Raw genomic sequence first — 18,811 nt, 5'->3', positions numbered from 1 at the left:
CCTGTCCCCATTTGACTGTTTCAGGGTCTTTAGCGTTAACCAGAGGCTGCAAGATGTGCAGAAAGAGATACTGGCTTTTAAGAAAAAGAAACTGATGAACATGGAGGAAATAAAGAACAATGTGAGAAATCTCACTCAAATCACTACCAACCTGGTGGACGCTGTCACTGAGCTGGAGGTCAGAGAGGCTACATTCTTACTTCCCTTAAAGTACACATGTTATCTTTTCATTTGGTAATGTAGCTTAAATAGTTTTTGTACCTGTTAAAACATAGACCTTTCTTTATCCTGTAAGGCCAGAGGGTGCTGCACGATTGTTGTTGTTCTTCCTCCATACAGCATATCAACAAAGAACAGGCTTTGCTAGATATGGAGCAGACATGATTTCTTCATTCCCTCCTTGCTTATAGAATAAAGCAGCAGCACTACTGTTCATGTTGTTCCAACATTTTGCATGCAAAAATAGTGCCACTGTGACTAATGTGTAATTACATAAACATGAAACTCTGCAGATGGCTCACTCCTGCTGCTTTATAATGGATGCAGGTGTTTTACTTTGATTTTAATATTTGTATTTGAATGCGTACTAGATGTAATAATGGGGCACTGGCACTGCTAAAATTCAAATTCAAACATCTGTGGGATTAGCGTGCACTTCCGTTTAAAAAGCGGTCTGAGTAAGTGATATGCAAGCTCTGTTTCCAACAAGAACAAAATTACTTGACCTGCTTAAGCACAGCCTCAGGCAACGAAATTACAATATATTTATCCTTTTAGTGTATATTTTTCTGAATTTCCATTTTTATGCTCTTCCATGCTAATATTACAGTTATGTACATCTCTAGTCTTGTATTTATTCTTTAAGACATTTATCTGAATTTAGTCGTTAGTAAATTCTACATTAGAAATGCTATGACTATGAGATACAACAAAAGCTCATTTTAAATGCAGTTGTGTTATTCTTACTGATACTTTCCTAAATAGCAATGGGAGGACAAGCTGCAGGACGTATGCAGGACATACTAGATGCCATGTTGAAGTGTCAGGCTATGTGGCTCTACCTTGAGCCCATCTTCAGCTCAGAGGACATCGTTGCCCAGATGCCTGAGGAGGGACGCAAGTTTGCCATTGTGGACAGCTACTGGAACAATATCATGACGGAGGCGGTATAATCCCTATGACACTGTCAAAAGGCGTTTTAGTTTCTGTAATTGGATCTCGTGAATTTTGTTTCGAATTCTGTGTGATAACACTTTCCAGGTTAAGGATACGCGTGTGTTAGTGGCTACGGGCCAGCCCAACATGCTGGAACAGTTGCAGGAGTCCAATGTGCTTCTGGATGACATTCAAAAAGGCCTCAATACCTACCTGGAAAAGAAGAGGCTCTATTTTCCAAGGGCACTATCAGTGGCACTGATAGTACCTTCAGATATTTGATATTTCAGCTATTTTGACTCCCATTTGTAGGCTAAAATACACATTGACAGTCTATGTTTGCTAAATAAAATTTAAAAAAAAATAGAACTAACGTAAAGCAGAAGCATCTACAGTGCTGTAGATGCCTGTAGGAAAATCTTACATTAATACAGAAAAATAAATATGGAAGAGTTACTTAATTAATTTACTAATATTAGAAATACTGTTAAGGATCTTCTCAAGTGGCTGTTTCAGCTTTCTTTGTTCACTGTGTTTCCAGATTCTTCTTTCCGTCTAATGATGAGCTCCTGGAGATTCTTTCACAGACCAGATACCCCCTGTGTGTCCAACCCCACCTGAATAAGTGTTTTGAAGGCATAGCAAAGCTGGAATTTACTGAGGACATGGCGATTACTGGCAAAATATCAACTGACAAGGAGAAGATTTATCCAGCTCAAGCTAAGGTATACAGCAAAACAGTGTTAGCATGTGTTGTGTTACTAACTATTTTACATATTTCATATGCATAAAATAGATTCCTGTTTCATATCTGATTTACATTGTTATACTTTTGCCGTTTTTCACTTCACATAGTGCAGAGGCCATATTTTGTGACTTTTTATTATGATCACTTCTAAGGTTTGCTGGAAAAATGGTTGGTCAGCTGTCCTTTTTTTCACTGGGATATGTAAAATGTATGAGGAAATTACGAAGATGGTCAGAGGCACCCGGAAACTTCAGAAGAGTTGCTGTCTCTTAACCAGTACATTAAAAACACCAGGGATGTGACCATTCACAAGCTGATAGACGAGGTTGATGAGGCAACCAGGCATCTCAGCTTCCTCTTCGATTATGCTACTCTGACTTGTATGCCCATCAAATCTTTTCCTAACAAAATAAATGCTTACTTTACTCTTTATCTTGTTTTTAGGATAAGGAATGCTAATGTATCTGTCTTGAGGTCGCTACCAACTGTCAGATTTAGGCACCATGTGTAATGGGGAAGCTCAGGCACTAGTCGAACACTGCACAATGCCCAGGCGCTCCATGGTCGCAAACTCCTCCCGAGCGACAGACAATTTGGCGGGGTCACGCGTGAACACCAGGTGCCCGACCGTAGTGATATAAATGGTTGCTGCAAGTGGAGAACCCAACGCTCAGAAGTGTTCGGCATGTTTAAAACACAATAAAGTGAGAAGATATGTGAAATAGTTGTTGAAGCTAGGTTAAGAAGATGGGTGATGATCAGCGAGCAGCAGTGCGACTTCATGCCAGATTATTTTTTTGCTTTAAGAGTGTTGATGTAGAAGTATAGAGAAGGTCAGAAGGAGCTGCACTGAGTCTTTGTGGATCTAGAGAAAGCATATGATAGACCCCTCTAAAATATAGAGGGGTTGTAAAATATGATTAAAGAATACTATAACTCCTATCATCCTGATTCAAATATTCAAATAGTGTTTTCAGTTATTTTATCAAGAGTTCAAACTTATCTGAATTTTGTTTCATGTAGATTCCCCGGAAGAAGTGGGTGTTGCAGTGGCCTGGCCAAGTTCTTATTTGTGCCTCTTCTATATATTAGACCAGCCAAGTGTCTGAAGCCATCCAGACCAACCCTCTGCCTGTCAGTCTTTAAAAAAATGTAAAAGTTGAAAAAAAAAATCCAATTATGAAATGATACTGTGTGGGTTTCTTTAAAACTTAAAACTTCTTTTACATTTGTTTTTATTGGTTTCATCTTCCAAAGGCCTATGTGGAGAATTGCAATGCCCAGATTGCTGACATTGTAGACCTGGTGCGTGGGAAGTTCCCTGGAGGGGCAAGGATAACCCTTGGTGCTCTTACTGCGATTGATGTTCATGGTAATTTCTAAATATCAAAAGTATTAGATTTTGTTTTAACATAATATGTTATCTGTGTTTAACCTGTTTTGTTTTTTCTCTCCTAGCTTGAGATGTTGTGGCAAAACTTGCAGAGGACAGTATCTCCTCACTGAATGACTTTGTGTGGATTTTTCAGTTGCGTTACTTTTGGGAGGATGGAGAAGTGATGTTGCGGATGATTACAACCTGCTTGAAATATGGCTATGAATATCTGGGCAGTTCCCCCCGTCTGGTCATCACACAGCTTACTGATCGCTGCTATAGATAACTTTCAGTTGGTTTGGTCACTTATGGTTTTAGCTTGAAGTGCAATGCTATAAAATATAAAAAGAGGACCCAGCCGAAGGCAGAAGGTCGCGGCCGCAGTCGCAGGAGAAGGAGAGAGGGCCTTCGGTCCGTGGGTGGCAGACTATTCCAGGTGGTAGCAAGACGCCAGCTAAAAAGCTTAAGGCATGGAACAGTGGCGAGCGGAGTTTGGAGCTCCTCCCTCGCGGGGTAAGTCCCGTTTGTTAAAATGCATAAAGACATCCCCGGTAAATTAGGAAGGGTGACTGCCGCTGCTTTCCTGTGTCTAGCGGTAACAGAGTGGCAGAGGACACTACATGAGGACACTGTTGGCCTGGCCCCACTGGTGGAGTTCGGCAGACTTTTAGTGGCCTTAAGTGTGGCGGAGACTGATTGGGACCCTTGGGGGCTTCAGCTCGCGGACTGAGGACTGCACTTTTGTTATCCTTAGTTTTATGTCTTTTTTAAAAATTATTCTTTTCCCTGATCAGGGTATCTTTATGCTGTAAATAAAGTATATATTTTTATTAATTATTTTAACCGGGTATTACATGTCTTTCTGTTTCCGTGATCATCCCCTGCTGCTCGTCCCGTTTAGAAGGGTTTCCCTTCTAGCATACACCTGTGACACTAGTGTGTGGTGTTCAATTGATCAGATGGTCTGGACTACAAGGCCATGAGTAAATTCTTAAAAGGACTTGCTCAGTCGGGAGCTTGGGCATGTTTGAATTAATTTAATCGTGTTGAGGTAAAGAATTAGGCCAAATGTGTGTACGAATGCGTGACTGAGATACATTTGTGCCAAATGAGAACCAGTTTACAATTGAAACGAACCCTATTTAAACCTAATATAGTATAAATGCTGTCTTCCTCTAAAATACGCAGTTAGAAGCAGATTCTCCCCCTCGAGCTTACAGGTGGGTCCTGGGGTGTTAGAGGGATCAAAACAACAAGAAGAAATGTACAACCTTGATATGTCAGAGGGAAAGAAGATGGAAAATTTTAAAGTTAAATAGATCACTAAATAGGGAATAGTGTTTGCTCTATTTAGTGTGAACAGCACTTCAGTATTTTTTTTAACAATTTTAGTACGTCTTCATATTGTTATTATACGAACATATTTACATAGAAATGTCTTTACAAGTCTACTCACAATATAGATTTTTGTGTGTCACGGGTGGAAGTGCCCTCTGTGGTGGCTCAGCAGGTTCTCTGTCAGGGACTGGGTCTGTGACCCAGCGTTTTGTATTATTTTTGTATTATTTTCTTATGTTTATATTGTGTTCTATTCATGTGCTGTTCTTAAGTTGAGGGTTAATTAGTTATTTTGTATTTTTTGATTATTTATGAAATAATATTAAGTCTATTATTATTATTATTATTATTATTATTATTACCTTGAATTGCAGTATAGTTTAGGTTCTTTTATGTCTGCTTATGAGACTCTTCGTGTCCCCTGGTGTAAGTCTGTCCCAGTCTTCTGTGTCATGTATTTTCTGTCTCTGTGTTTTCATGTTGCTCATGTCATGTCCACATGTTTCCTGTTTTATTTTGAAAGAGTCTTGTGTTCTTGGTTCCTCATGTTTAGTTTTATTCTCCCTTTTGTAATTATTCTGTTAAGCCCCACGCCCCAGTACCGGGGGCAAAAAGAAGGAGATCACGTTTAATCGGTTATAACACGGGGTCAGAAATAGAAGTCCTGACATGTGTGGTATCCACAGAAACCTCTGAATCTCAGCTAAAATCTCATATAAACCATTTCTACAACCACCAAACACAAGGAAAACAAGCCATGATTAAAAGAGCTGTTACCTAAATGCGCAAAAGTCCGCTAAACAAACAAAACAGAACCAGAAATTCTTCAGAGTTAATGTAACCGGTTTTCTGACAAAACGTCCTACTTTGTCAAAACATCCTACTGTAGCGTAAATTTATAGTCATGTCTATCAATCTGATGAAATTTCACAAATGTTAGCTTTATTTTGATACCATGATTGTATACACAAAGTTTGTAATTGCAGAGAAATACTCAATTAATTTTGGACATTTCATTATCTGTCTTTATCACCATGAACCCTGGTTATGCTGGCAGGGCTGAGCTTCCTGACAACCTAAAGGTACATATCAGACCAGTTAATACAGTTATACAGTTAATACAGGCTAACAACACTGTTAACATAATATAATATAAACAGTAAGGTGAATAAAATATACTGTATGTTGAGCTGGCAGTCTTAGTCTTCCAGGCTCTTTCCATACCGTGGCTATGATGGCGCCAGACTATGGTCTCATTGGTGAAATCTCACTATTCTCTATGGGCTTCATGGGGAAAATATTCCACAAAATGTTTTGGTCTGAAAATTATTTTAAGAAGAAGACTTGTTTGGTAAAAAAAAAAAACAACAACCCTCTAATTCAACCCTTCCTATCTTATTCATAGCCTTTTCCTTTTTTGTTTTCTTTAGGTCACGAGCAGTTGTCCAAGCATTTCACTACATATCGTACTGTGTATGACTGTGTACGTGACAAATAAAATTTGAATTTGAATTTGATTTGAATTTGAATTTGAATTCAAATTTTACTGACAGTTTGGCCCAGAAGATTGTGGCCACCTGTCGTTTGTGCTCTGAGCAGCTGTCTTCTCAGCATCACTACGACTACGGTATGCGAGCTGTGAAATCTGTGCTGACTGCAGCAGGGAACCTAAAGCTGAAATATCCCTAGGAGAATGCAAGCGTGCTGTTGCTTAGAGGGCTGATGGATGTCAACATGGCCAAATGTCTGGCGCAGGATGTGCCACTGTTTCAGGTGTCAGATTTTGTACCACGTCCACTGATAGACTGAGTCTGTTAGCTATAAATCAGGGCATGTTAACATATCATTCTCCTGCTGCTCCCTGCACGGCATCATCTCTGATTTATTTCCTGGAGTTGTCCTTCTAAATCCAGACTATGACCACCTCCTCAAAGCACTCAGTGACAACATTGCAAAGCTTAACCTCCAGCCTGTTCCATGGTTCATTGGCAAAATCATCCAGGTATTGATTCAAATTTATAAATGTTTGCAGAATAAATTTTACTGTATATACAGGTGTATGAGATGATGTTGGTGTGTCATGGCTTCATGATAGTAGGGGATCCTTTAGGAGGAAAGACTTCTGTCTATAAAGTTCTTACTCCTGCACTTGGAGATCTTTACAATGGCAAATATTCACAGTTTATAGTATACACAGTTTTTACTATGATTGCCAGCAAGTTTCTTTGACCGCCACATTTTTGCTTCAGACTGACCCATTGCAAGCTATTGATTAATTAAATGTATTTATGTTATGTTTTTGTTCCTCTGTTTAAATTGTTATGCAAATTATCTCCATTTAGCCAAGTTCATGGATGAATTTGCAGTGAATCTTTGCATCATCAACCCCTAGGCCATGGATCAATTGTATGGTTGCTTCGATCCAGTCAGCCATGATGGTGTCCTGGCCACCTCCTTCAGGGATCATCTCCACCTATCTCCACCTCAGAAGATTGACGGTGGATAATCTTTGATGGTTTGACCTTTTGTCCCAAAGATCCTATCCACTTGGCACAAAGCCTATACAAACTGTATTCCTGCATGATGGGTTAGTAAGAATGACTTCTAATTAATAATTGGTTGGTCAGAATGTATTCATATTTCTCACTGTGTGTGTATGTGTTTGTTTTAACATTTCTGTCAACACCAGATGAAATTTGTGCACCAGAAACCACACAGAATATTGTCAGCCAGCAGATAGCCATGTGGTTGCAGGGTCTTTTCCTATTCACTGTGGTATGGTCTCTTGGTGTTATCATAACTGGAAATAGTTGTAAGAAGTTTGATGTCTTCTACCGCAAACTGATCATGGACATGTATGATGAGCACCCTCGGCCCAAAACCATCAAACTCAAAAAGAATAATATCTTTCCTAAGAGAGGTAATGAAAATGTCTCACACAATCCTGAGAGGGTCTCTGCAAATGGGTCAGGGCAACGGAGGTTTATGAGTGTGTAGCCAAGGTTGTAGCCCCCAAAAAGTAAAGATTGAAGCTGACTGAGAATGAGCTGGTTGTGCAGATGGAAAAGCTGGCTGTGAAAAGAGCTGAGCTAAAAAAAGAAAAGAAAAAAAAGTGCAAGACCATCTACAGAGCCTGAATGATGACTTGTCAGCCATGATTAAAAAGAAGAACGAACTGGAGGACAACATCGAATTGTGTTCTCAGAAACTGATCAAGGCAGAGAAATGAATAGGAGGACTGGGGGGAAGAAGGATAGGTGGACAGAGGCTGCAAGGCAACTAGAAATTAGGTATGTGAAAATACGTATATGATGTGCTCATTTTTACTGTTAGTTCAGATGTATGGTCATGTGTGCCTGAGTTTTAGCATTAATCGGGTTTGTATCATATTTGTCTGTCTTACCTTGGGGCTTTTACTGTAGATTATCGTGTAGAATGCCAGGCACAGTGGCATATTGTATGTAAAGAGAAGAAAATCCCCTGCTCTGAGGACTTTACCCTCACTAACACCCAGAGTAGCCAGGTGGCTTCAGGGCATGGCAAATTGCGAGATTGCCAGTGGACTCGTTCTCCACAGACAATGGCATTGTTGTGTTTAACTCCCGTCGGTATTAACCCCCTGCTTTTGGCCTGGAAGGGAGCTACAAAGACTCTTTTATTATAAATCTGAATCATAAAAGGCTTTAATAAAGTCTGGCTTTGTGTCATTAGGTCTGCTGAAATTTGACCTAGATATGGGGGGCAGTAAGACCCAAACCATCTCCCTTGTTCAAGGGCAGAGACCCATAGCAGCTCGAATGATTGACAAAGCCATCAAGGAGGGAACCTGGGTGGTACTGCAGAACTGTCATCGAGCCACCAGCTGGATGCCCATTTTGGAGCGGCTCTGTGAGGAAACCTTTACTCCAGAGAAGACACACCCAAGCTTTAAGTAGCAGATTCTACATTTTTTTTTATTAATTTATTGCATCAATAACATAAAAAAACTAAATTATACATTTATGCTTTTCCACTCAGGTTATCGTTAACCAGTTACCCATCTGATAAGTTCCCAGTCAATATCCTGCAGAATGGGCTGAAAATGACAAACAAGCCTCCTAAAGGGATTAAAGCCAACCTGTTGCACTCATACCAGAGTCATCCCCATCTCTGACCCGGACTTTTTTGGTGGTTCCAAGAAACAGGTCATTTGGCAGAAGCTCCTGTTCGGCCTAACCTTCTTCCATGCTCCAGATGTTCCTTAATGAATATGAAGAGGTTCCACTGGAGGCCCTTACATACCTTACAGGTGAGAGTCAACATAGCAGTTTACTGAGCAGGTTATCAGTTAACACCAATGAAATGAGCAGCAGCAAATGAGGAAATGTGATTTTTTTTTTTTTATGTGACCTTTTTTGTGACATTGTCATCTGTTAACTCTACACTGTAAGATATCCATAATTTTCAGTGATATTAGATGGAGCATCGATATTATCAGGCCATTATTCCCAAAGTACATACAGTTGCATTTAATAAAAGAACACAATAGCCACAGATTTTATTGTTAACCCAGAGGTGTTATGTGTCACCAGCAGTTTTAAGGGAGGACCCATGGTGCAAGACACTTAACACTTAACATTTATTTAATTAACTTCATGACAAATGATACAGCCATAGAAGTATTTCATCAGACAAAATTATAGTGGTGAGACAGGACTAGATATACCATGAGGGGTGACAGAAAACAAGACAGGTTGAAGCAACTATGGTGGAAAATAAAAAGGTGGGAAACAAAGTACAGCAATTAGACACAAAGAAAGAAAGTTTAAAAGCACAAAAGTAAATGTCACTGAGATGCACACAGAAACAACAAGGGGAGACAAACAACCACAGCTGACATTGAGAAAATGTCAAATATGAGAAGGATAACAATTAAATAAAAGAGGAGCAGCCAAAACTCAAACTCTTAACAAAACATCATGACAGAAGGATTAATTTGTTTTTAATTAGCAAATGTAATATATGTCTGTAATTAAATCTAGATTATCTTGAGCCTTGGAGAACCAGTCTGTCCATGATAGTCCGATCTGATAAAGAGTTGAATACAAAAACAATATATTTATGTATTCCAGACTTATGTAGACTACATTTGAAGCCTGCCAATTTCTGCTGATCCCTGTGTGTTCAGACTTAACAGTAACGCGGAAATCACCAAGGACAATCAAGAGACCAATCAGCTCTTAGAAGGAGTACTGCTGACACTTTGCAGGCAGTTGGGTGGGTGTTACCACCCAACTGCCTGGGTGGTATCATGAGGCTTCATGCTCTTGTCTGTTTGTGTTGTAGGAATTAGTAGATGAGCTTGCAGAGGACATCTTGTCTAAGCTGCCCACAGACTTTGGCATGCAAATGGTGATGGATAAATACCCAGTCAAGTATGAAGAGTCCATGAACACAGTTTTTTTTAACTCAATTTTTATTATAATTTACAACATTGCAACTTGTACTGGTCAATGTTCACAAGTAGGACAGTTACAGGAAAAAACCCCCAACAAAAACAACCAAAAAAAACCAAAAACAAAAACTTTATGTAATATTAAATAACACGTGACAATCTTAGCCATAAATGAACAAAACGAAACAGACCTATGCTAAATTATTGAAACAGTAAAGCATGTATGGGTCGCCAACACTCAGTAAACAATTCTCTCTGAATCCGCAGAGCATATGTTATTTCCTCCATTTGGTAAATTTCTCTTACTTTATCAATCCACATATTATATGAAGGTGGGTCAAGATTCAGCCATTTAATAGTAATACACTTTAGTGCTGCTGTAAGCAAGATTCTTAAGAGATACTTTTTATTGTTTCCCGCTAAACCATTTGGTAATACTCCTAAAATGGCTAGCTGTTGGTCTTTTGTTAATGGTTGTTGGAAAACTGTATTGAGAACTTTAAATATGTCATTCCAAAATGAGCAGATTTTTGGGCATGACCAGGATATATGTGAGTGGGTTCCTAAATAAGTACCACAATTTCACCAGCAGGTGTCAGGATTTGTAGGCTTCATTTTGGCAATTATCTCTGGGGTTCTAAAATATCTCATGACCACCTTCCATTTAAATTCTCTCCACAGCCCAGAATTATGAACGCTGTTTTGAGGCAGGAAGTCATCCGATTTAACAGGTAGCATTAACTTGTGATGCCATGCAGGTAGATGAAGTTGGGAAACAAATGTGTTGTGTTCACTGATCTGTTGAAATTCTTTACAATTCACCCTGAATCGCTCTCCCCTCCTGTCAGACTTACAGATGTGGTATGTGTCACGCTGGTAAAAATCAGAAAAGCTTTGAAGGGCCAAATTGCTATGTCTACTGAACTCAAGAGCATCTTTAACAGCATGCTGGTGGGCAAGGTGCCCGCTATGTGGGCGGCCAAGTCGTACACTTCTTTCAATCATATGCGGAGTTACATGACTGATCTGTTAGCCATGCAGGCTACAGTTTCTACAAGTAAGATTTATGATTGTTGTGAGTCACCTAGACCATGACCATCTTTGGAATATGACTGCCAAAATAAGTGTTGCACATACTAAAGAGTTGAAGGTCAGCAGCATACTATGTGCAGCTTGCTAGGTCTTCAGTTATTGTTCAGATATTCAGAAAAAATGCATGCAGAAAAAGTACAAGCAAAAACACTGAGAATATGTATTATTACTAACGATCTATTGTCCTGCATTTTAGCTGTGACTATTTTTTTATTGTCTGTCATAACAGAATTAGATAGATAACGGCCAACCTACACGTCTTGTGGCTCTCCAGCTTCAGAATTTTGCCAGGAAGTACAAGATCCCCATTGACTACACCAGTTTTGAATTTGAGGCATGTATTTCTATTTCTAACTTCCCTCTGTGTTTTTGGTCATATTCACTCCGATTGATCTAAAGATATTTTATACTTACACCTTTGAGCTGTATTCCAGGTAACTACGGAAGAGTCGCAAATGGATGAAAAGCCAGAGGACGGAGCTTATATCAAAGGTCTGTTCATGGAGGGGGCACGCTGGGACAGGCAGAACATCGGAGAGTCTCTCCCCAAGATTCTGGTTGACTCTTTGCCCAAGCATAAACCAGGAGAAATGGACAAGTTTTGACATGAAAACATATGTATGTATGTCCTCTTTACAAAACCAGTGCCCGCCGGGGGACTTATACACATTTTATGCATCTTAGATGACTTTAGATTTCTCCAACCATTTTAACTTTTACAAATTGAAATATGCAAAACATCATACCAACACAAGAACAGAAAGTTAAAGAAAAATTAAATAAATTAGAAAAAACAAAACAAAAAGATTTTTCTTTCATTTACAAGGGTGGGGGGGGGGGGGGGGGGGGGTTACTTAAATCTTATGTCTACATTAAATAAAACCATTGCAGTATTAAATAAAATTATTACAGTATTAACCCATAGAGATGCAGATGGAGACGTGGGAGATTTCCAAATACGTGGAATACTGTGCCTAGCTCAAAGGGAACAGGAAGCCAAGATCTGTTTCCTGGGGAGATATATTAAGAGGGGTCATTGGAATTCCAAATATGGCAATTAGAGGGGCTAATTTGTGCAAACTTGGACAGAAGAAAAACATGTGGCTTAAATGGCAAGGGGAGGTTTGGCATCTGTCACATTGGTCTAGAATTGAAGGAAAGATTTTAGATAAACAAGATTTTGAAAAATGGACTCTGTTTATTACTTTAAACGGTACAAGCTGTAGCCTAACACATGGTGTACTTGAACGTATTGGGAGATTCACCTTTCCCCACCATGATTCAAAAAGTTCTGATTTTACTTGATGAGTCAGATTCGATCGCCATAAGCGTATGATAGTATGACTTTTTGTTAGGCCTAAGAGCCAGAATTATCTACAAACCCATTTTGAGACATGAAGTCCGAGATTGATTTTGACATAGAGGACTGAGTAAAGATACGAGGTGAGGAGCGGTCTGATGTTGGGTTCATTACACAATTTAGGTCCCCGGCGAGAATTAAACAATGGGTATCAATAAAAGGAAGAGTGCTAAATAGGTTATTTGTAAAATCTGGGTTATTAAAATTTGGAGCATAAATGTTTACTAATAAAATGGGAGTATGAAATACACTACCAGCAAATATAAGAAATCTAGCATTTTTTATACTTTATTATTTTAAAAACTGTAAAATGAACCTTCTTACTAATTAAAATAGCTGCTCTTCTGGCTTTAGAGTTAAAAGCTGAATGAAAGGTCTCCCCAACTGATGAATACTTGAGCTTGAAATGATGTGTATCCTGCAGGAGTGTTTCTTGTAAAAAAAATTACTATATCTGGGTTTAGATCTGAAAATATTTTAGAGCGCTTCACCAGGTTGTTAAGGCCTTTGATGTTCCAAGTAAAAAATCTGACTGAGAAAGACCTTGATGAAGCTTGGATAACAGGGGACATGCAATCAGTTGTTAATGGTAGAAGTGAATAGACCCCCCCCCCCCCCCCCCCCCAAAAAAAACAACCAAAAAAAATTCAACAAAAACAAAGGCCGCCCATTCCTCCCTCTCCTTGCTTGCATTCTGTCCTTCCTCAAACGAAGGAACGGTGCAGACTCCTGACAAACTTGTGCTAACAGCTAAATGGCGCAATAGGAAAATACAAAAACACCTCTAAGTGCTGGGTGAGTCCTGCAGAACTGGACAAGTAGTATAAAAAACACTATTCTCGGGAACCAAGAATGCCTGCGGTGAAAGTACTGTGTTTAAATTAAACCCGTAAGGAACAAACATTTCAAAACCGACCATGAACTTCTTTCTAGTAAAGCCATCAAACTGTCACAAGTGAATGGAGTCATCTTTCTCTTCACCTGTTAACCCACTACACCACACAATCTGCGTAGGAAACATTCAGTCATAAATATCAAAATATAAGAGTGCGCCTTATCAGGCTGAATGAGCGGCAGGATTTATTGAAATCAAACACTAGATGGCAGCAAAGGAAAAGCACTGTTTGTATCATTTTTAACAAAGTGCAACGGGGACTCACAATACTGAATGCCTTTGCACAATGCGTCTTGAGTCAGATACATTTTCTGCAAATAACAAACATTCATGTGTCCATTCATCAGATAACTCTGAAAGGAAACACTAGTGTTGATATATTTCTAGCAAGCAGATTCAAGTTTGTGCAAGCATGACAGCAGGTCATCTATCTCCGCTCAGGCCCAATATGATGCCAAATATCTGCTTCACCAACCATGATTGAAAACTGGCTGAAGTGACAATAATTTTCCCCCATGACAGCAGATTTATGGTCTAATTATGAAATGCTGAAATTCAATATTGGATTCATATTCTCTGCATACGGGATGCCACAAATCACCATTGAATGTTTTCACGAAAGACCCGGCTCATGTATATGGCGTTATTTTTGTGCCACTATTCTGAGCGCACGTAAAAAAGGTTTGCAGGTGCAAGTGTTGCATTTTGAGGAGAAATTTATTTTGAGCGAAGAAAAGCTGAATTTGAGTGAACAAAATTCATTGCTGCATGCAAAAAATGTATATCCGTGTTTGCTATTATCCATATACACACGCACAATAGCAGCCCCTCTCGCTCAGTTTTTGTATTTGCGCTCGCAATGTGTCGCTCACGCTCTCAACATTTCTGCCCGTGCACGCTCAACTCTTTCTGTACACCGTTATATTTGTGCCACAAAACCAGCCAATCACAGACTTGGATGCAAAAAAATCTGATTGGCTGTTTTTGTCTCCAATCAGCTCGAAAGGACGAAATGCAATATCCCAGAATCCATTTCGTCCAAAGCTCAAACGAGGCAGTGGCGGAGGAACACAGAGTGGCGGAGTTTGAAATATTACTCTTTGTGGGACACAAAATAAACTTTTAAGATATTTTCATGTTAGAATGTAGCTGTGTGAACTTCAAATATCTGCTCGATTTATCAAGACATCACATATTTGCATAAGTGCTCCAACGTTTTCGGAGATGCCTGTTACCCACCAGCTGACCGGGTGGGAACTCGGGTTAAACATAATATATAAGGCTGAACTGACAAAAAAATCACCGACTACACCACCAGGTATTATTGGAAAAACCATAAAGCCTTTGAACGAAAACAAACGCTGTTGTGACAGTGATGTACACTGTCTTGTTGGTATATATGTATGATTTGTATCACCTTCATGTTTCCAGCTTTACAGCTGTGGCTCCAGCAAACATCAGCTGATACTAGAAATTAATTTTAAATAAATTCTAACAACAGCTGATCAATTTTGAACGTGCTGCTGTTGTCGTTTAGCGCAACATCCGCTGGTTTCCTGTTTCTGGCGCAAAGTGGGAGATAAACAAACAAGAGAGACGATCAGCTGATCATTGATCAGTTTCATGATTGAAGTAGCAACAGGAGAGGGAGAATGAGGAGAGAAGAGGCAGCTAAGACAGAATAACTCCAGCTTTGTGTCTTTTTTATTCTCGCTGAAGTCTTTTCCCCTCAATACGGATGTATTGTAATTGGTCCAGCCCAGAGTTGATTATTACCAGCTGGCTAATCCACCACCTTTCATTGTTTATACCATTACAAAAACAAACAAACTAACATAAAAATGAAAAATCACCATTGGCCCACCGGGCAAATGCCGGGTAAATGCCCAATGGCCAGTCCAGGTATTCGGTCAGCTGGTGGGTAACAGGCATCTCCAAAAACGTTAGAGCACTTATGCAAATATGTGATGTCTTGATAAATCGAGCAGATATTAGAAGTTTACACAGCACCATTCTCGCATGAAAATATCTTAAAAGTTTATTTTGTGACCCACAAAGAGTAATATTTCAAACTTTGCCACTCTGTGTTCCTCCGCCACTGCCTCGTTTGAGTTTTGGACGAAATGGATTCTGGGATATTGCATTTCGTCATTTCGAGCTGGTTGGAGACGAAAACAGCCAATCAGATTTTTTTTGCATCCAAGTCTGTGATTGGCTGGTTTTGTGGCACAAATATAACGGTGTACAGAACGAGTTGAGCGCGCACGGGCTGAAATGTTGAGAGCGCGAGCGACACATTGCGAGCGAGCGCAAGTGCAAAAACTGAGCGAGAGGGGCTGCTATTGTGTGTGTGGATAATAGCAAACACTGAAATACATTTTTTGCACGCAGCAATGAATTTTGTTCACTCAAATTCAGCTTTTCTTCGCTCAAAATAAATTTCTCCTCAAAATGCAACACTTGCACCTGCAATTTTTTTTTACGTGCGCTCAGAATAGTGGCACAAAAATAACGCCATACATGTAAACCTTTGCAAAGGGATTTGTTTTAGCATTTGAAACCCCAGGGTGTAGTTTCACAAACTCCAACACAATAACTTTAGATCAGGTGGCTGCTGAGTGGTGCTCACTGGCTGTATTTATGTCAGCATTGCTTGATGTTCCCTGTGGTCAGCACTTGTGAGTTTAAACATAAATAATCTGACATCTGAATCCAGCTGCTGCACCATTACCCACCACATTGCCTAGGTCATAAAATATTGCAACCTTAAATGTATGTCTAATACAAATGGAGCTGATGGAGGTGGACGTGTCAAATGCTCCAAACTTAAGTGATGACGCATGTCCAGCAGCTGTGGTCTGCAGTGTGTATATTCTCAAAAATACAGAAGAATCGCAGTGTTTTGGGGAACTCTTGCAGTGAGGCAAAACATTAAGGATTCCAGCTTTGTAAAAGCCGTTATCTCCTCACCACAGGCCTCCTTAAGCTAATGTGTAAATGTCTACCAGAAAGAGCCCCCAGGAGAATAATATGATCGCATCCCTTTAATGAAATGACCAAAGTGAACCGTCAAAGCACAGGCATCTCTTCCTACGCTTGATAGAAGAGTGACACCTTCGTTCAGTCAGAATAAGACTACAGAAATTGTGCTTCAGGTCTATGAGCAACGGCACCCTGGAGTCCACAGTCATTATATTATGTTAATGCAAAGCTGATAAAATGCAAGCCTCTCCTGCTTCTTCAGATAAGCTACTGTTTAATGATTATATATATATATATATATATATATATATATATATATATATATATATATATATATATATATATATATATATATACACACACACACACATATATATATACACATATATATATATAATTAATACTGTATTTTATTACGGTGTTATTACACTGAAAATGGGGAACTGCTGTCTCATTAATCACACAACTGTTTAATTTTTGTAATGTAGCAGTGGCTGTTGCACTGAGCTTGTTTTTGTGCAAGAATGGCAGTGAGTCAACAATTAAAAGGACCAGGGTTTTTTTTTTAAGGTACTTTAGACCAAGTTTGTCCTGCAGAAGCACATAAACAGTGCAGCAAAGGACAGAGTGACATTATATGATCTGGCTACACTTTTCTCTGAGTGTCCTTTTATTCTTAGAAAAAATGGACCTATTTTATTAGGCTTTTCCACTCAGGAAATCATCTTGGCAGCTATCCCTGTAAGTAATGCATCACAGTAAATTGCCCCTGTGTTCTCCAGCATAATCCACAACCTTTCTAATGACTTTTAAAAGGACAATACTTTGTCCTCTGTGTTTTTTAGGACGATACATTTTTGGACATGACACTTTTTTTGCTTTGACATCAAGGCACAAAAGTTACTGGACAACTAACTGACAAACTTTTTCATGGCCAACTGAGACATGTGCCCTCATTATTTTGAGATGGAATCAACTGCATGTCCTTTATCCAAGTGTATTTGATAGTTTTCACTGGACGCTTTTATGAGGTCCAAAGAGATGTTGAAGTAAGTTAGGGAACACATCATTAGGCCGAAAAACCAAAATAAAGCAATCAGAGAGACAGCAAAGACTTTAGCAGTGGTCAAATCGACATTCTGATTCACTTTTAAAAAGACTGAAGACCAAAAGGCCTGAAGGCGACTGAGGCCAGTGCATGATTGCAGAATCATTTCCTCGAATAAGAAAAACAGTTCACACTTCTAACCAAGTAAAGAAAAGTCTCAAGTTGGTAGTTGAATCACTGTCAACTTCAATTAAGCCTCCAATTAAGAGACACCTTTGTGGATGGAAACAGAGACACACAGGTGCAAACCACTGTTTACACTCAAGTGCAAGAATTTCAGATCAGGGTGTAATAGAAAACACCTAAATAAGCCTGTACAGTTCTACAAAAGGAAAAAACAAAATCTTTGGACAGATGAAACCAAGACGAACTTGTACCAGAATGATAGGAAAGAAAAGCATTGAAAAGGAGAGAAACAGCTGACGATCATCATCTGTCAAACATGGTGGAGGCAATGCTATGGCATGCGAATGGGCCATTAGTGTTTATAGATGATGTAACGGCTGATAGAAGCAGCAGGACGAATTGTGAATCATACAAGGCGACACTCTGCTCAGATTCAACCGAATGCTACAAAACTGATCAGACAGTACTTCACAGTGATAGTGGATAACGACCCAAACATAGTGCAAAAACAGCCCAGCGTCAAAGACAGTCACCTGATCTCTACCCAGCAGATCAGCTTGTTAGCTATTAAATACAAAACTGAATGAAAAGACTCAAACAAGCAGCAGCTGAAGGCGACTGCAGTAAAAGCCTGACGTCTCAAGGGAACAAATGCAGCATTTGGTAATGTCTGTGGCTTCTAGACTTCAAGCAGTCATTCACTGCAGAGGATTTTTCATTCAAGTATTAAAAACAATCCTCATAGCATTTTAATATCACTGGTTTCCATTCATCCATAATATGAGTTCTGCCTTTATTCCTAAATCTGGGTGATCAAGAGGATATGCCGCTGCACTTTAAAGTCAAGCTAATGCATTATCAGCCACACGGACAGTTACATAGAGCTGGTACATTAAATCATAACAAGGCTACTGAAAACGGTGGCAACTGTTCAGTAACTGCAGTAACAGGTTTTCCAAAATGGCAAAATGGGAGTTTCTCACAACCCAGAAGTTGTGAATACGCATAAAGCTGATTATTTACAAAAAACAAGTATGAAACAAAAAGCGCATTATGTGAGCCTCGTTTCTTGGGAAGGACGAAAAAAAGCATAAAACCCCCCAAAACAAAAAAACAAAAAAACCCGCCCCCGAGATTATCGACACGTGACGACTTTATTAGCGCGCGCGCGTATCTAGCTTCAAAGGATCAAGTCTGG

General features: G+C 39.4%; 1 pseudogene; it reads left to right on the top strand.

Moving 5' to 3' along the window:
* Positions 1 to 11,830, top strand: part of LOC146549504 (dynein axonemal heavy chain 3-like) — a 30,393-nt pseudogene extending 18,563 nt beyond the window's left edge.
* The last annotated feature ends 6,981 nt before the right edge of the window (positions 11,831 to 18,811 follow it).

Source organism: Mchenga conophoros, linkage group LG22 (genome assembly GCF_057382185.1).
Source record: "Mchenga conophoros isolate Kocher_MC1m ecotype Shallow Benthic linkage group LG22, M_conophoros_male_GT1.1, whole genome shotgun sequence".
NCBI lineage: Eukaryota > Metazoa > Chordata > Actinopteri > Cichliformes > Cichlidae > Mchenga > Mchenga conophoros.
This window is presented reverse-complemented; position numbering and strand designations above follow the sequence as displayed.